General features: G+C 41.5%; 1 protein-coding gene across 2 annotated transcripts in view; it reads left to right on the plus strand.

Annotated features, from left to right (window-relative positions):
• Positions 1-27,043, plus strand: part of LOC132402167 (uncharacterized protein C1orf21-like) — a 199,529-nt gene that overhangs the window by 72,420 nt on the left and 100,066 nt on the right. The gene's annotated exons all lie outside the window — the stretch shown is intronic.

Consider the following 27,043-nt stretch of genomic DNA (forward strand, 5'->3'; position numbering starts at 1 on the left):
AAATGTATACGTAATTTTGAGGATTTGTTGATGGTATTAAGAGCTATTTGTTAAAAAAGAATATTATATGTAACACTCTAGCTTCTCTTATGAACCAATGTGATAACTATATTGGGATAAATCTGATTAAACTTCATATTTGCATTATGCTGCTGAAACTACTGTGATCTTAAAATTCAAGTTCACATGGGGGGGTGGTTTAGAAATTTGAAAGTTGTTGAATTCATGAAAACCAATCAGAAGTGATTCTAATAATTCAGATCATGAAATCAAGGAGGTTCCTTGCTCTGTATGAGTTCTTAAATATTTTTCAGATTTAGTTCCCACTAACTTTTGATCATACTGAAGCAGATACCTATTGCTGTTCCATATGCTTTGGAAGTAAATTTGAATCATTCTAAAACTTGATTGCAAAGCAAGAAAATATATTTAAATGTGCTGTGTACATTATCCCTTGTGGAACAGAATAAATTGGATGTGAGTTGGATAATATAAAATTGTACGAGCTCAGAAAGCATCGCGATTAATTGAATTAATTTGATTTTATTTTCTCACATGCAGTTTTTAGTTTCAAGTAGTGTATTGTAGGTGGTCTATTTCCTATTTGTTATTGCTTGGTGCAATGAAGTTTATATGAAGTTCATTTAGGAACCTTGACAAGACTTCCAAGTGTTCAAATTTATGGGTGGCAGCAATATTGGTAAATCAGGTTCTTGGATTTGCCATATTTGGATCATTTGTCTTGAAAGATATATTGCATTGTTTGCACTGTCATCTAATCTGAAGATGTGCAATAAAATAGAAGGTCTGTGAGTACCACGTATAAAATCAAGTACTGTAAATTTGGTATCTAAGTTAGGTTTGGGATAAAGATGTGCAACACATTCTTCAGTTTTTCTAAAAGCCCCATAAGAGATCAACCTTAGTCCAAAAATGCCTAAATTGAACTTTCTCATTTGAAATTTGAGATTTTTTTTCCAGGTGCCTTTTATTTTGAGCAACTAAATATTTTGATGGACCTGACTTTAGTACTTTTGTTCTACCTGAACCACAAAAGTAAAATTGAAAAAAAATCTGTGTATCTGCTGGAGATCAGCTATGATGAAAACCAGTTAGACCAAACAAGAACGAAACAAGCTCAGTAAGGTATCAAAGAAATGTCTTGGATATTATTACTGAGGCTGCTTACAGTGATGAAGGAATCTTTTTTTTTGCTAGAATGCAATATCCTTCTTTAATAATCTACTTCTGACTAAAATTCGAAGACACAAAATATGGTGTCCTTGGCTATAGCATCATCAGACATTGCTTAGACAGTTTTGACCAGGAGAAATCTCCCATTTAACGTTGACAAATGTGGAGACTTTAACCTACAATGTCAGTCACGGAACTACAAAGCAAAATATTTCTGCAAGATTGAAAACTTATTGCTTAGAATGAATGCACAAACGCTCACAAAGCAGTAGATTATATGCTGCAAGATCTTGTACGTAATAAATCAATGGCAGGTGTTTTTGGTGGTGGGGGTGAAGATGTGTCTCTACCAAAGGAGGTGAAAGTAACTCTTCTCCACTAGTCTGCAGGCCACCTTTGAGCAAGGTGTAGCAATTGCTTAGCCCTCCCCTGATCAGGGTCACATGAAGCCACAGGAGGTGATGGACAGTAGTATGAGCAGCTAGTGCATATCACCTCCTGGTTATGCGACCACTGACAGCAGGCAGACAACCTCTGGAGGCTATTGGTTATGGCTGGGTAGGAAAACTGAAAAAAATTCTGGATGTATGCACAAAAAGGTGAATGCTCATAGGTACTAATTTTTGTACGCCTAGTGGGTGTTTGAAGGTGACAGATGGATTGATACTCATGAATGTGGATGGCCCACCAATTATGAAATCAGAAGTTAAGGCAGCAGTGGGGAAAATGAAAAAGAATATGACATTACGACCAGATGGCATTGAGATAGAAATTACTCAAGCACTGGAAGATTTCAGGAGTGAAAGATTGATGGATATGCTGAATAAAATGTATGATAGTGGGGAAATACCTGAGGAAATGGGCAAGTCAGTATTGCACAGCCGAATAAAACCCAGAAGAATTGGATGCAAGTCACACCGAATAATTATCTTGAGTCGTGTTGTGAGCCATCGTAACGAGAGCAGGAAACGACATGAAACAGGAGATCGCGCAAGAGCAGTATGGTTTCGGTAAAGATAATGGAATGCAAAATGCAATCTTCATCCTTCAAATGATTTGTGAGTATGCTATAGAGGTGCAGAAAGATCATACCTATGTTTTATTGATTATACCCAAGCTTTTGATAAGGTAAGACATAAAGAGCTGATGAGAATCCTTCAACACTTGGACATTGATGGGAAAGATGTCAGAATCATCAGAAATTTGTATTGGGAACAAAGAGCAGGAATAAGAATTGAAAACGTGATTTTGTAGGGATTAAGAGGGGAGTCAGACAGGGTTGTGTTCTCTTTCTTGACCTATTCAACCTTTATAGTGAGATGATTCTAAGAGAAATTAGCAGTATGCCACAAATGATCATTGGTGGATCCAATTTGAGCAACCTAAGTTACACAGACAGCCCAGTGCTGACAGCTACTTCTAAGAAATACTAGATAAAGTCTTCAAGGAAATTGTAAAGAGAGGATTGACCATCAACTGCAACAAGACCGAATAAATGGTTGTCACAAAAAAGAAATACAGAAATTGGAGCTTATTGGTCCTGGTTTTAATGCTGTGGTACCGTTTCCTGGATGGTAGCAGCTGGAACAGTTTGTAGTTTGGGTGACTCAGGTCCCCAGTGATCCCTCGTGCAGTTTTTACGCACCTGTCGCTGCAAATCTGTTTGGTGGGAAGTTCACATCCACAGATGTGCTGGGCTGTCTGCACCACTCACTGCAGAGTGAGGGAAGGACAGTTCTCATACTAGGCAGTGATCCAGCCAGTCAGGATGCTCTCAATTGTGCCCCTGTAGAATGTCCTTAGGATTTGGGGACTCATGCCGAACTTCTTCAACCATCTGAGGTGTAAGAGGTGCTGCTGTACTTTTTTTCACCACACAGCTGGTATGTACAGACCAAGTGAGGTCCTCAGGGATGTGTATATCGAGGAACTTAAAGCTGTTCACCCTCTCAACCCCAGATACACTGATGTCAATAGGGGTGAGCCTGTCTCCATTCCTCCTGTAGTCCACAATCAGCTCCTTTGTTTTTGTGACATTGAGGGAGAGGTTGTTTTCTTGAAGCCACTGTGTCAGGGTGATGACTTCTTCTCTGTAGACTGCCTTATTATTATTTGAGGTAAGGCTAATCAGTGTAGTATCATCTGCAAATTCAATTAGCAGACTGAACCTGTGGGTGGTGACAGAGTCATGGGAGTACAGAGAGTAAAGGAGGGGGCTTGAGACACAGCCCTGGGGGTCTCCTGTGTTGAGGGTCAGAGGGGAAGAGGTGAGGGAGCCCATTCTTGCCAGCTGCTGGCGATCTGACCGGGAGTCCAGGATCCAGCTGCACAAGGCAGGGTGAAGGTCAAGGTCTCTGAGCTTCTTGTCAAGCCTGGAAAGAACTATGGTGTTGGATGTTGAACTGTAGTCCAAGAACAGTATTCTCACATAAGCATGTGTAAGGACGGTGTGTAGTGCTATGGCTATTGTGTCATCTGTCGATGGGTTGTGTCGGTAGTTGAATTGTAGGGGGTCCAGTGTGGGTAGTAGCATGCTGTAGTTGTAGTCCTTGACGAGCCTCTCAAATCATTTGCTCGTTATTGAGGTGAATGTGACAGGGCACCAGTTGTTCAGGCATGTTACCTTGGTCTTGTTAGATACAGGGACAATGGTGGATGTTTGAAGCAGGAGGACACTCTACATTGAGAGAGGGAGAGATTAAAAATGTCGTCCAGCCCCACAGCCTTGTGGCAGTTCACTTACTTGGAACACCTGCCTACTTCAACCTCTGAGATGACCAAGGTGCAGGTAGCATTGGCGGCATTGAATTGAGCGTAAGAAAGATTTAACTCATCTGGGAGAGAAGCAGCGATGTCGGCAGCTCCACTGCGTTTAGCTTTGAAGTCTATGGTGGTGTGCAGACCTTGGCATAAGCTGCGTGTGTTGTTGATGGAGAGTTGTGTCTGGATCTTGTCCCCGTATTGTCGTTTTGCTGCCTAGATGACTTTATGTAGAACGTAGCTGCTTTACTTGAGTTCCTGTTGGCTACCGGTGGCGAAAGCTCTGTCTTACATGATAAGTGCAATGTGCACGGAACTATTAATTCAGGGTTTTCTGGTTTGGATGGACCCTGACTGATTTTTGGGGGACAATGTCCTCGATGCACTTCTGGATGAAGCTGGTGACCCCTACCATGACCTCAGTAATCTTCATCACGAAAGATATTCCAGTTAACATCATCAAAGCATGAAATAGATATTCTTGTAGTGAGTTGTATCGTCTGTAATTGAACCAAGGTCTTTGCAAATGAATGTTTAAGCTTTATGACTGAGTGATAAAAATTTCATGTCTCTTTATTTGCTTGTCCTTCCCCATATCATAGCAGTAATGTTTACATTATCAAATTTAAGAGTGATGTGGGTAAAAATTTATTTAACATTTGTTTACAGTGGCAGAGCAGCATGACATTAAGCTAGTTTGTAAATAATGGCAGTTTGAACATGAGGATTTGTTAACTGGGAGTATTTGCTCATTCACAATATAAGTATTTGTGGGTTTGTTTCTTTAGCACAATGTTCCCTGGCAGACCAAGAAGGCTTCCTGCAGAACCTCCTGACTTGAGTGGTAAGACTTCATCCAAGTAATGCTTTGAGGGAAAAGGGAATAAAATGTTTGCAGCAAAATTGGCAAAGTTATTTTATCCCTACTGCTGCAAACAGTAAGCAATCTATTAATGTGACTTGGTAATCAGCGAGCACTCATTATGTTGGGAATCATGGAAAGTTCATGGGGTTTGCATGGCAAGCTGTCCCAATTTGTTAGAGACAAAGGTGAAATGCATGCAAGGGTCAGGTTTTAAATAGAAAGCTGCAAAGTGTTGTCTGGATTTTAAGGAAAAATAAATGAGATTAGTAATGATTTATTTGGTGTAGGAGTTGAACTCAACAGACCAACTAATGTCCATGTCTGCTCCTGATAGTCGTCAAGTACCTACTCAAATCCAAACCCGCATCTGTCAAATTAGTCATAGGCTGGATAGTTAATGACCCAGATTAACATTTTTCATTTAAAATCTTGATTTTCAAAGTACGAGTAATATCCTAAAATTTGGCATTGTCATAGTGAAACAACAATGATTCATTTGAGTATTGCAAAAATCAAAGCTGCAGTTGTTTCCTGTGTTCTGTTCACTGACAAAGAACTACCGTATGGGAGCTCTTTTGTAGATCAAAATTATGCTTTCATGCATACCATCTGTCACACCTCAGATGCTAGCTATGGAAATAATTATTACAGTTATTTTGAAACATTGATTATACTTTGTTTTTGAAAGGCAAAATCTGATCTGATATGCAGACATTGGGGAAACCTTCCAGCTCCATTGACAGCAGATGCTTAATTAATCAACTCACTCAACACAGGCAAAATCTTTAGCCATTATGAAATAGCACAATTAACATTTAGAAAATAAGCTTTATATTGAATGAATTCTCAAGGATTCTGCACTTGGTACAATAACTTAATTTATGAATTCCTGAGTATGAATATCCTTCCCATTTCTAATGCACAGAATGGTTAGATACAGATAAACTGCAAACCAGAACTTTGATCATCAAAAGGCAAGTTAGACTAAGGCATGACATTTTAGGAATACTTTGCATCTGCAAGAGAGAGCTGATCAGAGCCGGTCAAGCTGCAAATGATCTTAAATGTATAAGAGTCCATGGTAAATCAGCTTGCCCAATGCGGAAGCAAACACAGTGAAATCATCTGCCCACTGATGTTCGAGGAGTATTTTTTTTACGCTGACTGTAGACAGATTAAAATTAAGTGTTCTATCTTTCTCAATATTCATATTAAGGTCAGACTGTTCAACTATCAATTAGCCTGTTTGTATTTAGTTGCAGAAGCAGAAACCAATTATAGGAGCCATACTAGATGAAGATAGATAAATAAAGAGTGATAGGGGCCACAATAGTTAGCGCGACAGACAGGAGATTCTGTAACTGCAAAAGAAATGCCAAGATGGTCTATTGCCTCCTGACTGCCAAGGTCAGAGATGTCTTGAAGTGGCAGTGGAACATTGTCAATGAGGAGAGTGAAATGCCAATGGTCACGGTGCACGTTGGTACCCGTAGTATTAGTAGAAGTGGTAAAGGACATTGAGTATACTAATCTGTTTTAATCCCTGTGTCACATGCTAGTGAGAGTAGAAATTGAAAGACAGCCTCGATCGGGGGCGGGGGGGGGGGTCCCAACCTCTTTTATGCTGTGGACCTCTACCGTTAACCAAGGGGTACATGAACCCCTAGCACAGATGAATGTGAGGTAGGGATTCAAGTTTTGGGATCATTGGGATTTCTTCAGGGGTATGGGTTACGTGTACTTGAACTAGATGGGTATCAATATCCTGGCTGGGAGATTTGCTACTACTACTCAGGAATGTTTAACCTAGAATATCAGGGGTGTTGGATCTGAGCAGTTGAGTGGTTGTTGAGAAATTGGGAGATAATGCTGTAACCATTGAGAATAAATGTATTCATCAGGAGCAATATGGAGAGGAAACACAATTGGTTTAAACTGCATTAATTTCAGTGCAAGAGCTTGGCAGGTTAGGTAGATGAACTTGGGGCATTGATTGTCTCTGATGACTGGCCTATCACTGCCATTACAGAAATGTGGCAGAGGGAGGGGCAGCACTGGCAGCTCTGTTCCAGGTTACAGATGCTACAGGTTTTACAGAGATGCAAGTAAGTTGTTGTGATGAAAACAAACTCAACAGTGGTCCTTGGAGAAGATGTTCTCAGGGGATCATTCAGTAAGGCCATATGGGTAGAAATACAAGGGACTGGTCACTCAGTGATTATTATAGGGCCCCAGTAGTCAGCGGGGATTGGAGGAGCAGATACATAGAGAAAGTGCAGCTAGTTGTAAACGTAGTTCAAAGATCACGTTTATTAGCAAAGTAGGTGCATCATATACCACTTTGAGGTTCATCTTGCAGGCAGCCGCAAAACAAAGAATCAGAAGAGAAACTGACAAACTCCAAATGTCAATAAAGGGCAAATCATACAATTAGTTTAAAAAAAAGTAAACAAATAATGCACAGACATGAACTGTAAAGTCCAAGAATGTGAGTTCACTGCTTAGAGTCAGTTCAGCGCTGAGGCGCGTGAAGCCCATCCAGGAGCCTGATGGCTGCAAAGCAACAACTGCTCCAGAGCCTGACGCCGTGGAGCACAACACTCCTGTATCTCCTGCCTGATGGTAGTAGCAAACACTAAGGGAGGTGGCTTAAACACAGGCAGGTGTTGCTGAACACCAATTCGTTTTCCACTTTCAGGTGTCGACAGAGTGCCCCCCCCCCAAAAAAAAAACCCTGGCAATGGCTGTATCTGCATTCTCGAGAGTCAAGTTCGCTGAATTCTTAAGGAGATCGTAAAATCACTAGTCCATTTAGATGGTTCAGAGATATTAAAGGGAATTTACAGGCTGTGGATTGCAGCGATTGTAGTTCAAATGTATATTGATTAAAGTATCTCGTAGTCTTGTGAGCTGCCTGCAAAATGTTACCATATACCAACAGCACCACCTTATTAGTGGAAGATTTTTAATTCCTTAATGTTAATTGAATTAACCTTCATGTGAAAGGCTTGGACTGAGTGGACTTTGTGAAATGTATCCAACAAAGATTTATTTATCAATTGCAAGAAGGACCAACAAAAGAGGTATGGCACTGGACCTCCTCTTGGCAAATGGTGATAGTGTCTGTTGGTGAATACTTTGTGTGCATTCATCATAGTCTCTTAGTTTCAAGTTAGCTATGGAGAAAAATATAGTTGGTTCACAAGTTCAGTTTCTGAACAGAGGCAGAGCTAATTTTGGAGCCATTAGGTGGGATCTTGCAGAGAAAGGAGTGTCTGTCATGTGGGAGGCCTTTAGAAGTCTGATCTCCTGAGCTTGGCCTGTATGTTCCTGTTTGGGTGAAGGTCAAGGCTGGCAGGTTTAGGGAAACCTGGCGGATGATATTGAGGCTCTGGTTAAGAAAAAGAGGGAGGCACATGCTGCACGTAACCAATTGGGAACGTGAATCTCTTAATGGCTACAAGAACTGTAGGAGTTCATTTAAAAGAGAAGTTCAAGTAGAAAGAGGATATGAGAAGGATTTGGCAGGCAAAATGAAGCAAAATTAAAAAAGATTCTGCAGGTATATTAGAAAGGTTACCAGTGAGAGAATCGATCTCCTTAATGACCATCTTGGCAATGTCTGAGGAACCAAACAAAGTTTATTTATATTATTTATTTAGTATTGCAGTGCAGAATAAATCCTCTGGCTCTTCGACCTGCACACCCAAGCAACCCTGAAATAACCCTAGCCTAATCACAGGACAGTTTACAATGACCAGTTAACCTATCTAGTCTGTCTTTGGACTGTGTGAGAAACCAGAGCGTGCAGGGAAAAACCACGTATTCCACAAGGAGAACATACTCGTTACAATAATCCCTCTAATTTGTCATGACCAGTGTGCTCAAAGATCTTGTGCTGTGCAATTTTTTGCCCAGTGACACTGAATTTTTAAGTAGAAGTAAACCTGAAGCTATTATGAGGATAATAAACTACCAAGTCCAGTTCGTTGTTTATTGTTTAAAAGAAATAAAATAACTGTCAATAAAAGCTTTGTTTTCTTCTGAGTTTGATCATTTTTGCTTTTGGTCATCTGCACCCTCACAAGACATACGGCAGGCCTATAGCAGGCAATGAAGGATTTTCTCTCTGGAACTTTTGCACGCCGTCCATATGCGATTTGCTTGCTGAATGACACTTTAAAAAGTCAAAACAGAAAAATACAACTGCAGATGCTGTGGATCAAAGAATACGTACACAACGCTGGAAGAACTCAGCTGGTCAGGCAGCATCCGTGAGAAAAGAGTAGCCAACGTTTCGGGCCGAGACCCTTCATCAGGAATGGGGGTGAAGAGAGGGCCAAAGCCCAGTAATAGAGATGGGGGAGGGGGTAGGGCCTAGAGGTGCCAGGTGGAAAACCAATCAGAGGAAAGATAAAGAGGGAGGGGGAGGGGATAAGCACGAAAGAACTGTAGAGATAAAGAAGCAGAAAGTTGAAAGGGGAGAGAGGCAGAGAGAGACCTGGGATAGAGGAAGGGGGAGAGAATTAGTGGAAGTTGGAGAATTCAATGTTCATACCACCAGGCTGGAGGCTACCCAGATGGTAGATGAGGTGTTGTTCCTCCAACCTGAATTTGGCCTCATCATGGCAGTAGAGGAGGTCACGTATGAACGTATCTAGATGGGAATGAGAGGCAGAGTTGAAATGGATGGCAACCGGGAGGTCCTACCTATTGTGACGGACAGAGCGTAGGTGCTCGACGAAGTGGTCCCCCAATCTGTGCCGGGTCTCGCCGATGTAAAGGAGGCCGCACCGGGAACACCGGATGCAGTAGGCGACTCTAGCAGACTCGCAGGTGAAGTGTTGCCTCACCTGGAAGGACTGTCTGGGGTCTGGAATGGTGGTAAGGGGGGAGGTGTGGGGACAGGTGTAGCATTTGCGCTTGCAGGGACAAGTGCCAGGTGGGAGTTCTGTGGGGAGGACGTGTGGACCAGGTAGTCGTGGAGGGAACAATCCCTGCGAGAAGCTGAGAGGGGTAGGGAGGGAACGATGTGCTTGGTGGTGGGGTCCTGTTGAAGATGGCGGAAGTTGCAGAGGATAATATGCTGGATCGGGAGGCTGGTGGGGTGGTAGGTGAGGACAAGGGGAACCCTGTCCTTGTTGTGGTGACGAGAGGATGGGTTAAGGGCTGAAGTGCAGGGAGTGGAGGAGATGTGGGTGAGGGCATCTTTGATGACACCAGAAGGGAAACCACAATCCTGAAAGAAAGAGGACATTTGATAAGTCCTGGAATGGAAAGCCTCATCCTGGGAGCCGATGCAGCGGAGACGGAGGAACTGGGAATAGGGAATGGCATTTTTGCATTGGGCAGGGTGGGAAGAGGTATAGTCAAGATAGTTATGGGAGTCAGTGGGTTTGTAGAAGATGTCAGTGGATAGTCTGTCTCCAGAGATGGAGACCGAGAGATCAAGAAAGGGGAGAGAAGTGTCCGAGATGGACCAAGTGAATTTAAGGGCTGGGTGAAAGTTAGAAGCAAAGTTGATGAAATTGACGAACTCAGCATGGGTGCAGGAAGCAGCACCAATGTAGTCGTTGATGTAGCGGGGGAAAAGTTGGGAAGTGGTGCCAGTATAGATTTGGAGCATAGACTGTTCCACATAACTCACATAGAGGCAGGCATAGCTGGGGCCCATGTGAGTGCCCATGGCTACGCCCTTTATCTGGAGAAAGTGGTAAGAACCAAAGGAGTAGTTATTGAGAGTTAGAACAAGCTTCGCCAGCCGGAGGAGTGTGATGGTGCTGGGGAACTGGTGGGTCTGTTATCCAAAAAGTCAAGTTTCCAAATAGCACTCCACATCTTCCTGCTTGCAAATTCTCCCGCAACGTCTACATCACGGCAGTGCTCACAGATAACACCAGTTTATGTATTCTACATAAATTGTTTCCTGCAGCGTCACGATCCTGACCTCATGAGCTTTTGATGTGGCAATAGTTACTGTTTCATTAAGCCATTCTGCTTTCAACAAACTAGCAGTTCTTTTGCTCTTCGTGCCCTTTGCTGCTTTAGAATTCGACAGTGCATCAATAACTTCTTCAAGAAAAATTGTATAAATAAGTCGGGTGTAAAATCTACAGAGAAGTCATTGCAAATTCCACATTGTCAATGCCGTCTGCATCGGAAACTGGAAAAGGAAATGTGATAGTGTACAAACATGAAATATACTTAACATGCCAGCGAGGTAGAGGGTGACAACCTTTTGTGCACAGTTTAAATTCCTTTGTGTACTAGTAGCAACAGATGTGTGTTTGCGCGCACACACCTTGGAGGGAACGTTGCTTAGAGATGACAACGGAATTGAATGCTGAACTCCAATATACTGAGCTGTAATCTTGTCGCATAAACTTCTACGCTGCCATGACACACAAGTGGATAAAGTCTTTATAATGAATGATTTTCTTCAGTTTTTACGGTTTGGGGGGTGGTAGAAAACAATGGAAGTTAAATGTTGTAAAAGAGTGGTGCTGTCTTGGAACACATGAAATCAGAGACACAATCCAATTCAAATACAACTTAGCAGGGAGTAGGTATTGGAGGCCTTGCAGTGCCTAATTCAGCAGTGCCTGTCATGCAGTCTCAGGATAATGGTTATATTTGGGTTTCAGTCGGCCTATGTAGTGAAGATGTTATTAAACCAGAGTGAGTGCAGAAAAGTTTTACCAGGATGAATCCTGGACTTGGGGTCTTACAAAGAGGTGTTTGTACAGACTTGGACTTTATTCCCTGGAATGTAGGAGATTGAGGTTGAGGAGATGTGTATGAGATTGTGAGAGACAAGATGAAAGTCCAGTCTTTTTCCCAGGATGGGTGATGTTGAATATAGGTGGGCATAGGTTTAAGATCAGAAGGGAGAGATTTAAAAGGGATATCAGAGGCAGCAGCTTCGCACAAAGGGTGGTGTGCATTTGGAATGAGCTGCCAGAAATAGTAGTTGAGGTGGGCACATTAGCAACACTTAAAAACTATTTAGATAAGTACATGGATAGGAGAGGTTTAAGGGCTGTGAGCCAAGCATGAACAGATGGGACTAATTGCTCGGCAATGCAGTCAGCATGGACAACTGGACCAAAGGCTCTGTTTGTGTGCTGGGCAGTGTGACTCTTGACTCTATTTGTGCATTTTAGAATGTGGTGTTGGATTCAGTAGGGGGATTTGTGAGAACACATGTCTATGAATAAGTGATTAAACCTTCAATCAGCCCTGAAGTAGCCCTCACATCTCCTCTTGTGGTTTCCACACAGATTACCTTTTCTATCCATAGATTTTCAGACGTACAAAATTTGGCATCAGTGACAAGAAGGCATGCAATTTTGGCAACGGGACTGCATGATATGTCTTGTGTCTGGTCCATGCACGCACATGCACATATACACAGATCCCAGGAGCAAAAAAGTACGCAACTCATGCACAGAAGCCCTCGAGTTGTGCTGCCAGATTTCAAATTCATTTTTTCAAAAAAGTGCATTTGGATAGTAACTGGGTGTGGGTGGCAGAGGTAAAATTAAACTGAGGAAGAGCTTTTATCCTTCCTTTATGCTCGGAAGAAGCGCATAGATATTTGAGCGGTCTCTCTCTCTCCTGCTGCGATCCTGCTGACCTTGTTCAGAGGGTAGTGAGTAGTTGTGCCATGAGACACTGCCAGCTGTTCTGCTCCAGTTGGTGAAGTTCAACATGTTTCTATTTAAAATCTGAAATATTATGGCCTGGTCAGATCCCCTTGCCAAACTACTGGTTGCCTCATGGGGAAATTCATTATGATTTTTTGAAACATAATGCGCGTGTCCTGATTTTCCTGTCTGTTACTGGTTCAAGGCAAATATCTAAGTTTGATAAACAATGGAATCAAAATTGGCTTTGACTTCAAAACCAGTTTGAGCTGCTGTACCAGTTTTCAAATCAGTTACCATTTGGAGATGCAGTTAAAGGTATAGTGTAGTCACCAAACTATTCATCGGTGAAAGTGCCCACCTAAGATATGTTTAATCAAAAGAAAATGCAAAATGCTTGCAATCCATGCAAGGTCTGCTCTAATTGATCTACATATCTTTTGCAATTCCGATTAGTGATCTTCTCTTTGTTTCTGTTTAAGATTACTGGTGCTGAGGTTGTCAAATCTACACTTACTTGAGAGCTTAATTTGCATAACACTTAAATATCATTTTATAAGAGTGTTCTCAAATTTCTGATTGAATAATGAAACATGCAGAGGCTTGAAGGTTGTCAGCTTTCATCTGCATATCATTCAAAGCCTGAACAAAATGAGGAAGTAAATTCAACTCTGAGTATCACAGCCTTGACTCTAGTTTGGCAACCACTTTATTGGCTGAACATAAAACATCCAAACAGAAATGAATAGATTTAAGGAAATGAAATAAAACTGGATTAAACAGTCTCTTTGATACTGTTCGGTTGCTTACAGGAAATAGATAACTTTTCTGCAATTTTGCACCAGATTGGTCCAGCATATGAAAGACTAAGGTAAATTAACCTTGTATATGAGGGTGCACTAGCGCTAGAGTGCTGATAGTCTTAGATGTGGGCATGTGTGTGTGTCTATTATATATATTACAAGATCTCCATTGACTCTTGGGAATCTGCTCCCTCACCCACTGGTAAGGCACATTCAGGATGGGGTTGAGAACATTGAGTCCTCATGCTGGGAACACATCCGAGCCCTGTGTGCAGTATTACTCAATCCTCCCAAACCCAACCCCACCGCACTTCAGGTACTCATATCCTCCATCTGCGCTTCCCACAGAATACAGGCCTCAGGACACAACTCAGAATAAAGGGTCGTCTCTTTCTTCAGCTGGAGGTTCATTAATCTGTGTAGTTTGTTGCCGCAGAGGGCTGGGAAGGCCAAGTCTCTGCGTATATAAGACAGAGGTCAATAAGTTTTTGACTGGTAAAAGGCTAAGAGCCATGGAGAGAAGACAGGATAAAACCTGTAAAAAAAAATCAGCCATGATTGAATGGCAGAGCAGGCTATACTGGCCCAGTGGTCTAATTCTGTTCATGTATCTTAGTCTAATGGCCTCATTACCCATCTCCAAATCTATAAAACAAGCAAGTCATTATTCCTGAGGGTTTGCCTAAGAAAAGAAGGAAGAAAGCCAAGAGTGTTGTTCTGGAAGAAGTTGAAGAGAAGACCTAAATAATGTGTACCTATTTGGCACATTGTTATTAGCTCTTTGACCTGCACAAACACTGAAGAGCTTCAAAGCTGCTTTTTTATTGTGTATGCCAAGCATCATAAAGTTAGACAAGCAACAGAAGAGTAAATAGCTTATTTGTTGGTTCTTACTGGAAGAACTATGAGCTGTGTTGAAAGTATTATAACTCATTTTATAAATATCTCATATGAGTAGTTTTTGACCATTATAAAATCTCCATTTTAACGGGAAACTCGGTCCCTGAACACTGTTTGAAATGAAATGTTTGTCCACAGTGCATCTTAAACCCAAGTAATCAATGAGATAGAGGAGCTGTCACAAACTAAATCAAATGCGTGGATGAAATAATTAACAATGACAGGTAACTGTTTCGAAGATGCATTGAAGTTATAAATCAGCTCAGTGCATTTATCTGATGGCATAAGGATCTGTTCTGACCTCTACCTTGCGGAAGGTAGGCAGTGCAAATAGAAAATCTGGATGGAGGCGAAAATAGGCAAGATTGTTCACTGCAACACATGTAGAGTGCTGGAGCAACTCAGCAGGTCAGACAGCATTGTTCACTGTCTTAAATTGAAGTGGATTGTAATTAGTACTTTGCTGAATTATTGTATGTGTACAAAATAAATTCATACTTGGTACCTTGAGTTAACAAATTCCCAAAATATTCTGCTCGTTTGTGTGCTGCTGAAGCAGTTTGGGGTTCTGGTAAATGCTTTCATAGCTGACGGTGTTGTTAATGTTGAAAAGCTCAGATCAAAAAGGATTTCTGATAGACTGCAAAGCGTCCAGCTGAGTTTAATTTTCCCCACACTCATTCTGTCATCAGGGTCTACTACAAAATAAGCACGTTAATATATTTCATTTGCTGATTCTTTTTTTCCCCTTTTGTAATCATAACCAACAGTTGAGAACTTGATGTGCAAGAGAGGCTGAAATTGGAGGACTGTAGTGATAAAGGAGTTTAGGTTATACAGGGAGGTCTGAGGGCTTAGAGGGGTATGCAAACATAGATGAGAGCTTTAAAATCTGAGCGCTGCTGAAGTCGGAGCCCACACAGGTTAATTTGCTACAGTGCTGATGAATGGATAAGATTTGGTGTGGTGGAATAGAGCGGCAGAGTTTGCCGGGTGTGTATGGTTTGCTAAGAGGGCATTAGAGTAATTGAGGCAGGAAGTGGTAAAGACATGGATAAGGGTGAACTTGAGGCATTTTTAGAGGCTGATGTAGTTGGTATTGGAAAGTAGATGAGGTCCGTGTACACCTATCGTTTCAGTGTGGCACCAAGTGATATTAGCAATGAAGTAGATAAGGCATCAGAAGCACAACTCAGGATAAAAGAGGTTGCTGAGGTTGTGAACTCTTCTACCTTAGCCACAGGACAGATTGAGATCAGCAGCTAGTAAACAGATGGTTTGGTAGCTGTAAAAAAAGGTGGCTTCAGCCTTTTCAGTATCTTGTTGAAAGCTGGTTGTGCACTGAGCCTTAAATTTCCGTTCTTAGAAAACCATGCAGACTTGTCCAGATGTTGCTGGGTCTGCATATGTCCACAATCTTTTAGTGCCATTGCATTCCCCATAACCCTTCCACCCACTAGGATTGGGGAAGGGTTTTGCCCAGCTCAGCAGCCAGACCTACAATGTCATTCTCCCATGGCCTTCTCTCTCTTTCACCAATCAACTTACTAGCTCTTTGCTTCATCCCTCCCCTTCCAAGTTACACCTATCTGCCGCTGTTTCTCTCTCCCCTTCCCCCACCCTTCAAATCTACTTCTCAGCTTTTTTTTCCCATAGATGCTGCCGGGCCTCCCGAGTTCCTCTAGCATTTTGTGTGTGTGTTATGCAGATATTCAATGCTGTTGAGGAGTTGTGAGCTGAAAATACCTGTCCCTGACAATGAATTGAGGTTGGAGCTCAGCTCTGAGTGTTTCTTATTCTACTCTGTAAAGGAGGATTTGACTCATTTCCCCCAGTAGTGAATAGGGTGAGCTTTAGTAGGGATGCTCAGTGAATGAAGCAGCTCACTATTTCATAACCTTTTAAGTTTTACTCAGGAGTATTGTAAGGGATGTTTTAACAGAAAGCATCTTATATTATTTTTCTTTATAAAATGAGAGGCTATTATTTAATGCATGCATTAATGACCTGTACAGTTGACATTTGTGTTAACAAATTATATTCACCTGCACTTTCTCCATAACCCTTCACTTACTTACAAGTCAAGAACCCATCAATCTCTGCCTTACGATACACTTAGTGATTTGGCTATCGTAGCCCTCTATTGGAGCAGATTTCAAATTCAGCACACTCTGGTTGAAGAAATTCCTCCTCACTTCAGTTCCAAAGGCAACATCTGTCTTTAATCTTTGGCTGTGCCCCTGAACCTTTGAATCTCCACATCTGCTGTATCCAGGCCTTTTGGTATCTGGTAGATTTTCAGTGAGATTTCCCCACCCTCAATTCTTGCTGAAATCAACAAAAAAATGAGGGTTACCTTTGACCTCTCACCGTTTCAGTGATCCAGAGTGGTAGAATTGAAGTGATCTGGGGGCTCAGGATCCCCCTTGTGTACTGAATAGACATGTTTTGCAAAGTACCCACTAAGCTTCACGAGTTCTCCAAAGTGGATGGTATGCTAGCTTTATAAACCACTTCCTATGATCAAGGTATGTTATCAATGAAATCTGGTCTTCACAAAGAAGGAATAATACCAAATTTAAATGTCTGATAACAAGCCTTGAACAAGGAATTCAACACTGTATAAATATCAGTGCATCATGACATGTTAAAATGTTCCCGAATGCAATACAATTTCAGGTTGCTTGCCAAATGCGGTGATTTTCTGATTTGTTTTTATTGCGTGTTGTTACCCAACGGCTCTTTATATCATGATTAATGATTAATGCACCCCCAGCTGTTCGTTTTCCATTTTGAAACATCTGCCTCAACATAGTGCATTGCAGTCCTTCAAAGTGCAGGATGATTGCACAGCCACATGTAATACTACGCAAAGGTCTTAAGTACATATATGTAGTTAGGGTGCCTAAGACTTCTACACTTTTCTGTATTTGTCTGCAAAGCAGTGAGTGAGTTTGTAAATCTGGTGGGAGCAAAGGGTGTTGGGACTGGCAAGGTGGAGTGCCATGGGAGGGGTGTGGGGCAAGTATCGGAGAAGGAGTATTAAGGGCAGGGGGTTGGCACAGTGCAGACACACCCTGCTTGGAGACACCAGGGAAGGTTCATTTGATTTCAAACAATTTGTTTATTGATCATTATGCAATGTCCTTCTGGTGCTTCCCGCTCCCTCCCCTCTCCATTCTCCTTTACCCAACCATGATTCCCCCTTACCACCATTCCGGGCCCCAGACAGTCCTTCCAGGTGAGGCAACACTTCACCTGCGAGTCTGCTGGAGTCGTCTATTGCATCCGGTGCTCCTGCTGCAGCCTCCTCTACATCGGCGAGACCCGACGCAGATTGGGGGACCGCTTCGTCGAGCACCTACGCTCTGCCCGTCACAATAGACAGGACCTCCCAGTTGCCACCCACTTCAACTCTGCTTCACATTCCCATCTAGGTATGTTCATACATGGCCTCCTGTACTGCCATGATGAGGCCAAACTCAGGTTGGAGGAGCAACACCTCATCTACCGTCTGGGTAGCCTCCAGCCTGGTGGTATGAACATTGAATTCTCCAATTTCTGCTAATTCCCTCCCCCTCCCCCTTCCCCTATCCCAGGTCCCTCTTTGCCTCTCTCCCCTTTCAACTTACTGCTTCTTTATCTCTACAGTTCTTTCATGCTTATCCCCTCCCTCCTTTATCTTTCCGCTGATTGGTTTTCCACCTGGCACCTCTAGGCCCTACCCCCTCCCCTATCTCTATTACTGGGCTTTGGCCCTCTCTCTCCCCCCCTCCCCCATTCCTGATGAAGGGTCTCGGCCGGAAACATTGGCTATTCTTTTCTCACGGGTGCTGCCTGACCTGCTGAGTTCTTCCAGCGTTGTGTACGTATTCTTTGATCCACAGCATCTGCAGTTGTATTTTTGTGTCATGATTCTCCTTTCCACTCTCAGTCCACAATAGAGACCCTTATCAGAATGATGTTTATTATCACTCACATGTATCGTGATTTTATTTTAGCCCCAGCAGCAAGACAGTGCAATGCATAAAATTACTATAGTACTGTGCAAAAGTCTTAGGCATGAGAGAGATAGAGTTTTGACTTTTGCACAGTGTTTTTGAATGAATAACCGTTTCTGGAATGCAAAACTGCTTTTCAGAATTGGTTTAACTGCATTTACATTGAGTTTTCAATTTTTTAATTTTAATTAAGAACATTTTGCACCCTGTGTGTATGATTTTCAACAGATAACTGCTAGTTAAGGGATCCCTGCTGAACTGAGTGAGATGGTGACCCATTAAGGTAGTGAGGAATGTAGTTTCCAGGCATTTTGAGTGTGGTATCATTGTGGTAAAGTATTGCTATCCATTTATAATATTGGTGACATCAAGACCAAATAGATCATCCATTGCATTTTTATTATTAGTAAATGCAGTCTGTTGCTACAAAGAAGAAACAGGGTTGTAGTTGGAAACTTTTTGTGTCTATAATTAGAGATATTTTAAGTTAAAGGGACAGAGATTTGGAGAATATCTAAATTTAGAGGGGACTATAGCACAGCATTTAATATCCTCATTCCCACAATCCTGATTGAGAAGTTGCAGAACCAGGGTGTCTGTACCTCCCTCTGCAGTTGGATCCTCGAGTTCCTAACCGGAAGACCACGATCTGTACGGATTGGTGATAACATATCCTCCTTGCCTATGATCAATACTGGCGCACCTCAAAGGTATGTGCTTAGCCCACTGCTCTACTCTCTATATACACATGACTATGTAGCTAGACACAGCTCAAATACCATCTATGAATTTGCTGACAATACAAACGTTGTTGGTAGAAGCTCAGGTGGTGATGAGAGAGTGTACAGGAGTGAGATATACCAACTAGTGGAGTGGTGTCACAGCAACAATCTGGCACTCAATATCAGTAACATGAAAGAGCTGATTGTGAACTTCAGGAAGGGTAAGACGAAGGAACACATACCAATCCTCATAGAGGGATCAGAAGTGGAGAGAGTGAGCAGTTTCAAGTTCCTGGGTATCAGGATCTCTGAGGATCTAACCTGGTCCCAACATATCATGTAGCTATAAAGAAAGTAAGACAGTGGCTATACTTCATTAGGAATTTGAAGAGATTTGGCATGTCAACAAATACACTCAAAAACTTATAATGATGTACTTGTGGAGAGCATTCTGACAGGCTTCATCACTGTCTGGTATGGGGGGGGTTCTACTGCACAGGACCGAAAGAAGCTGCAGAGGGTTGTCGATCTAGTCAGCTCCGTCTTGAGTACTAGCCTACAAAATACCTTCAGGGAGCGGTATCTCAAAAAGGCAGCGTCCATTATTAAAAACCTCCAGCACCCTTTTCTCACTGTTACCATCAGGTAGGAGGTACAGAAGCCTGAAGGAACAGCTTTTTCCTCTCTGCCATCCGATTCCTAATTGGACATTGAACCCTTGGACACTACCTCACTTTTTTAAAATATATAGTATTTCTGATTTTGCATGTTTTTTAATCTCTTCAATATATGTATACTGTAATTGATTTACTTGTTATTATTTTTGGGGTTTTTTTCTATACTATATATTGCTTTGAACTGCTGCTGCAAAGTTAACAAATTTCGCGTCGCATCCCGGTGATAGTAAACCTGATTCTGATGAATAATTTTATTATCAAAAGGTGGTTGCAGTCTGCAGTGCACTGTTTGAGTGGATGATGGAAACAGGTGAAGACATTTCAGTCCAACATTGCGTGGTCTGTCAAAATCCCATGGGCCATCATATTTGGAATCTGTAGTGTCGGTCTGTACTGATTAATTCTAACTGAGATCTGTACTCATCTGTAGTTAAGTAATGTATGAGAGCACTTCTGCAATCTCAGTCATTGATGTTTCTAATTTGGGGAAACTTGGGGTTCCAACAGGTTTTAGAAACCCCAGGCATATCTGTGCTTAAAGACAATACTGCTCAAGGAAGTTGATCAGGGCTAAATTTCTGTGGTCTGAAACCAGTCACATCCCTAAGAAGCCAAACTGGAGAGTTTCAAGCTGTGCTGTTCCAGAGCATGAAGTAATTAGGCAAGTAGTTGAATCACTGTTGGTTAGGAGCTGGTAAATAGGATTAGGGAAGATAAGTATTTGATGGTTGGTTTAGATGTGATGGGCTGAAGGGTGTCTTTTCATGCCTCATGAATCTGTTTCTTCATCTCGATACATCATTAATTGTGCTGTGGCCCATTTGAACCTTGAATTTTGGTACCTTTGGGTACAGAACAGTTGAGATTTGGCTATATTGGTTTCTCTCATTTTTACCATTGCTATTCATCAACACGTGAACAGACCAGAGTCCATTGCTGTCTACCATTAGTTTTGAACCTCTTCTTGCATTGTGTGGGGTGTTTGAAGTAAATAGTAAGTGGATCATTTATACTTAATATGGTTATGCTAATGATATCTTATAGTGGCCAGTCAGTGAGTGCACTTGCTGTAATAAAATAGCTTCTTTGTTGTCTCTGGAATAGCTAAAGTGAAGAGCAGTTAGAAATACAGAAATACTGTTAAATAGGCTCCTTCTGTCTTTTGCAGCTTGAGTTACTCAGCTTGTTTTGTCAATCCATTGTCAATTTCCAACCTACATGTCATGTTCCATTATTTTAATTGATGCCCAAGGATTTTCCAGATGGTTCAGTCATCTGGGTAAAGCACAGCAGTGATTTTTCCCTTCAGATTTAAGGAAGCTGTAAAATATTTTCTAAATTCTTTCTTAAACGTCCTGACAAATGATTTTTGTGTCCACAGCTAGCCAAATGGAAACAAATTTAATGATTAAAATTTGCCTTCATTTCAACTGAACTGTGATATTCTTGACACTATTCCTAGAGAGGGAGGCTGCTTGGCTTACATTCTCAACAATTTTCTAATCCTTCCCAAGGCACTTAAACTCATTTCAAGAATATCTACTTATGAAAATTAGGTAATAATTCTCTGGATTGTTCTTTGCATAGGAGTGATTTAACTACTCAGTTCAAGTTCTAGGCTTGTAAATTTGTTTGCAGCTGGGAAATTTAGGCCTCGACATGCAGACTCAAATTGTTTTCCTTTTGCATGCTTTACTCTTCCTCAGCCACCACCCACCCACTGCCCCTCCCCCCAACACACGCCACTTCTGTCAGCAACTGGTAATGCTGTCACAATGAATTTGCATGCTTTCTAGACATCTAGGTTTTGCAAAATAACTTTGGTCAAGTACAATCAGTTCGCTGTGTCCATGTGATTTGTGTGCTGAAAAACACTGCTGTGTTAAGACAGGCCAATTTTTGTTTGTGAAATCACAAAAGACAATTTAGTTATAAAATACTGTGAGCTTGGTAATACCATAATTAGATTGCTAAGAGTAAACGTACTCCAAAAGGACTACAACCTTGTCGTAGAGTTTGGAGGCTTGTGTGCCTCAATGACCCAGAGAGTTTTGTTGGCTGGAGTTAGGCGCTGGGTATGGTGACCCATGCCAAACAGGTCAAAGGATAGAGGTCAGACTAAGAGTTGTCCACTGGTCCTCCAGGTTCAGGGGTTCAGCTCAGGGCTAACAAATTTTTTCTTGAGGAGTCAGGGTTGTCATGGAAACAGCATGAAAAATCCTCAGTGTGTGACTGAGGACCGTGAACCACACCTGGGGCACAAAAGAGAAGATGGCCAGGGGCACTATGCCACTAGCTGTCCTAAATGCTAGTGGCATAGTGAACAAGTAGGTAAGTAAATGGAAACCTGGGCAGGCAAGGTTACTTTTGTGTCTCAATGTAAAGAAATTGAAGAAACTATTCAACCAGCCTTGTTTAATCCTCTACCACACACCACTCCTCATACATACATGAAAACCCATGAACACATCCAAATGAAACAGTGTTGGTCCAGGGGCAAGGTGCAAAACACAGTACTAACAGTTGTACACAACACAGAAGATAGCAGTAAACATATGGTCACACACACAAAACAATATATAGCCCAAGTCCCTGAGTGATATATTGTGTAAGTTGATGGTGCGTGGACGTTGTTGGCAAGACAAGCTCTCAGAAGTCTGTAGACAAAACCACGCAAGCCTGTTGTCCACCGAGCAAACACTGGAGAGCGGCAAAAATGGGAGGAGCCTGTCACCAATCCAGCATAGACTTTGCGTTACGTGGTCTCCTGCATCTCCTCTCGTGAGCAGCTGCTGCATGAAGTCTAGCCTGTGCTACAACCGAGGCCACGCAACTCCCCTGCTGCCCGTCTCTCCTATTAACCAGTGAACCAGGTGTGCCGTATTCTACCTTACCAGTGTCCAATAGGGTCTTGTGAGCAGAAGGAAAGCATCCATAACAATTACTTGTTGGACTGCACACTGCCTTTGCTGATGCCTTTCTGTAGCAACACGGTCTGCACTAAGTCCTGCTCCTCCACTAAAGAGCAACTGCCTGATAGGGTAGATTTGCAGTACTTGAAGTTCTTAATGTCCATCAGTGTCTTGCGATCATGAAAAGAAATGTTTATAAAAGATAAAAACATCTTTGATTGGCCCCAGAGAGGCTGCTGCACCTGAACACGCTGCCACCTTACTGCTTTCCTCTGATATGCTGCTTAAAACCCATTTCTTCCAACAAATTGATTTGATCAGCTATTGCTTATTTTGCAGCTTTGCTTTGGAGGCTTATGTAATGGCAGAGTTGTAAAAGTTGCTGTTGAATTGAAATGTTAATTCTTCCTCACACTTCCAAACTCTATTTTTGAATAGTTGGGTTGCCAAATTCTTGTCAAGTTCATTTGAGGGCTTTCTCCAAAATTTCTTTTATTCAAAGGAAACTATGCCTCCTATAATCAAATGGAATTCAACAGAACACTGCACACCACATTTGTGACATGGCAACTGTCCCCCCACAGTACAAACCATGAAGGGCACTGTGCAAAGCCAGGCATGTTCTATAACCTCTCAGCTAAAACTAATAAACTTATTTATAGCTTTGACCACTTGCATTTATCAAACACCTTTCTTTTGAAAGCTTTACCGTACAGAATTTGACACTGTGTAAAGTATAAGATAAAGTTGAAAGCTTAGTTAAAGAGCTTGATTGAAAGGTGTGATTTGAAGGCAAGGTGAGAAGGTTGGGTAGGAACTTAAAATGGGAAACAATTTAGCTGAAATCATGAGTTTAGTTGATGTTTCAAAGCAAAGCTGAGATGTTAAAGATTGCAGAATTGGAAATGTGCAGAGTTGAGGGATATTTTGTAAATCCAGATAAGGTTACACAGTAAGAGGTGGGGAAAGGCAGAGAAGGAAGTGTGAGCATGGGTATGTTGAAATTAGCTCTGGATTTAGCAACACTTTAATATATGTGTGAGTCTGGGCAAGTTTGAATGTGGGCAGCAGAGGTTTGACCAAGTATTTGTGGAGGGTAGAAGGCTGGCCAAGAAATCATTATGTAACAGCTTCTGTTAATTTCTGAGCTTGAATTTGGCAACTGGTGTGATGTGACGGGTGTTATTGGTAAATGGCAAGGTGGTGGTTTTGGTACAGAGCAGGTAGAAACAGGTGGGATGCCACAGGTGTGAACAGTGTGGGTCAGGCTTGAATCATGGCCTATTCAAAGGAGCTGAATTTAGAGACTAGAGAACAGAGTTTGTAGTATTTGCTAAAAGAAAATACCCAAATAAAATAGTGGAAGAACAGTTTGCATTGAAGGGTGAAAATATTGCTTCAGAATGCTGTACATTTTGGCAGAGGTTTCAGATTAACTATTCTTTACTATATATATGTTCATCACTCTAAACTCCCATCTGCTGTATTGCTCTGTCATTCACCTAGACTAGGAGTAATTCACAGTGGCCGTTTAACCTACCAGCTTGCCTGTGGCACATTCTAACGATAATATGTATTCTTCTCCACAGTGAGATCAGGGTTGAACGTGGGTCATTAGAGCTATGAAGAAACCACTAATTGTAATGTTGTTGAATTGAAAAATGGTGGAAGTGCACTTACCCTTCCCAGCCCCACTTCTAATAAATGATGCTTAATTCTATATAGTTCCAAAGAAGATTTTATTTTATTGTGGTACCTCTTTGAGCCACGCTGCCCAGCAATGGTCTGGTTTAATCCTAGCCTAATCACGGGACAATTTACAATGACCAATTAACCTACCAACTGGTAGATCTTTGGACAGTGGGAGGAAACTGGAACACCCAGAGGAAACATATTCAGTCCCAGGAAGAACGTATAAGCACCTTATAGGCAGTGGCAGGAATTGAAGCAGGGTCACCTATACTGTAAAGCATTGTGCCAGCCACCCTATGCTACCATGCTGCATTAACTAGGAATAATAAGTATAAAGCAGTGCAAGAGCATTCCAGTCAAGTAGAATAAAGAGCTCCTCCCAACAACCTTCAGTAGTTCGCTCAGTGCCAGGTTTTCCATGTTTCATGCACTGCTTAAATCAGTCAGGACAAAGAAACCTAAATCAACCTACCTGTCCATGATTGAACCAAACTTGTGACATATCCACAATAGGGCAACTGATGCTTGTCAATTGGCAATATTGTCATTTATTCTCATAAGATGGATCCTTTTCTATTGATAATGTCACCCCCCCCACCAAAGGAAACTAATTATATACTTTAAAGATTTAATAAATTTATTGTAAGTTCAAATCCCACAATAATATCAAAGAAGTAACCATGAGGGATTTTTTTTTTGAGTTTACAAACAAGATGTATTGATCTGCAGACACACGATTTGATGAGAAGCTAGGATGCGTTTCTTCATAATTGAAGAATTATGCACCATCAACATTTGGAATGCAAGTAGATAGCTTTGAATAACAGGCAATCACTTTTAATACTAAAACACAAGAATTCCTTCAGAGCTACAGCTGCTAAGTGCCAACTTTTAACTTTTCCTTGTATCAGTCTATCTAATGTGATTAGAAAATCCATAAAATTGATACCAAATTGTTTCCTCTGCCATCAATACTTCATTAAATGGCATTTTTCATATGTAATAAGCCTTTAATAAAATCAAAGTTTTGGCTTTTTTACTAATTTGTTATCATTGCAACCTTTAAACCTAGGTGGAAAGGAGCAGGAAGAAAGACTATTAACCCCCATCAATTCTGCCAATCAGTGAGGTCTTGTCTGGTGTATGATCTAACTTTGCTGTCTGCCTTTGCCCCATTTCCCTTCCTAGCTTTGGTTGACTATTATCAGCGTCATCATCATTATATGTTCTGTCTGGCTATCATAGATTTAAAAATCAGCAATTAACTTGGCTTCAATTACTGTTTGCAGAAGAATGTTTGTAAACAGTGTGTAGACGTGGTACCAAATGCCATTTCTGAAAACCCCAGCTCTAATTTCTAAGATTCTGCAATCTGGAGAGTGTAGGACTAAATTTCTCTCTCACTGCCTTCTCTAATCTTAATATTTGGACAACTTGAACCAAATAGTTCCTTAATCAAAATTCCAGAGGATGCGACAGAGTCTATTTAATCTCATTTTATTAAACCCTTGGCATCCACGTACTATCCCAGTGATTCTACTCTGCTCACTGAAGGCAAAGGTAAGTTTTGTAATGTGTGGTGCCCAGATTTCTTCGCCCTGTTTCAGGCGTAGTCTAATTAAGACCTTAAAGTCCAGCCTTTTAATTATTTTATCCTTATCTTTGGATGCACATGACCTAATCAATATATCCCTCTAAACACTGTTTACACTATTTGGCTAATCATTAACTGCTTTATCATTCTATAATCCAAAGTGAAAGGACTCAAGTTTGCCTTTATTGAAATCCACTTGCCTTAGCTTTCTCCATTTGCTCAATCCACTAGACACCAAACAACCAGGCTCAAAGAAAGCAGGCAGCAGGGGTCTCCAGTCATTCTCCTTCAGCTCTTTACGTTTTTCAGCTATCGTGTCCCTGATTCTTAGTTCGTTTCTCCTCCCCCACCCACCTGGTTTTCATCTATCACCTTCTAGCTTGTCCTTCTTCTCACCCCTCTTCCTTTCCAGTTGTAATGAAGGGCCTTGGCCCAAAATGTCGACTGTTTATTTAGTTCCATAGATGCTATCTGACCTGCTGTGTTTCACTAGAACTACCCTTTCTGATGTCTGTCTGGTGTCAGCTGTGGTGGTTTGCTTGTGTCCTGTAATAGTCATGTTATCAGGCTGAAGTAAAGGAAAGATAATTGAGGTGTAAAAAATCTTTTGGAATTTTATTTTCTGAAGTAGTATAAGATCATTAAATTGATCTTAATTCCTTGGGGTCTAAGTTTGGGTGTTTTTTTACCTGAGGTTTGGACGATTTAAGCATTGGGCCAGAGTAAAAAAGTTCAGGGTGTCAGACTGGTTCAGCTCGCTGCTGCTCTGTGAGCTTTACTTGTCTCTGCACTGAACTGAAACTGTGGCCTGCAACTAGCCAGTTCCTGTGGAGTCGTGTGTGTAAACTTTAGTTTTGAATGCTGTTGGCTCTCTTGTTACTGTTTGTATGATTTGTTTTTGGTTTTCTGTTTACATTGGGTGTTTGACAGGTTTTTTAATGAGTTCTGTTGCATTTCTCTGTGTTTTGTGGCTGCCTATAAAGAGACAAATCACAAGTTGTATGTAGTATACATACTTTAATAATAAATGCACTTTGAGTTTTGACTTACTAATATTGCAAAAGAAGAGCTGCAAAACTTAATGCAGCCTGTGGAGGAACAGGAAGCCAACGACAGCAGCTTCTGAATTTCCACATCTCACAGGGTGTGTGTATGGGATAAAAGTCACTGTGGCATTTATGGTGTAGTGACTAAGTCATTGTCATAACAGCCACAAATGTCGTGGGCTGATAATGTTTTACAGTTGAATACTTTCATGTACATTGTTCATGTTGCCA

Source organism: Hypanus sabinus, chromosome 11, assembly GCF_030144855.1.
Source record: "Hypanus sabinus isolate sHypSab1 chromosome 11, sHypSab1.hap1, whole genome shotgun sequence".
Classification (NCBI taxonomy): Eukaryota; Metazoa; Chordata; class Chondrichthyes; order Myliobatiformes; family Dasyatidae; genus Hypanus; species Hypanus sabinus.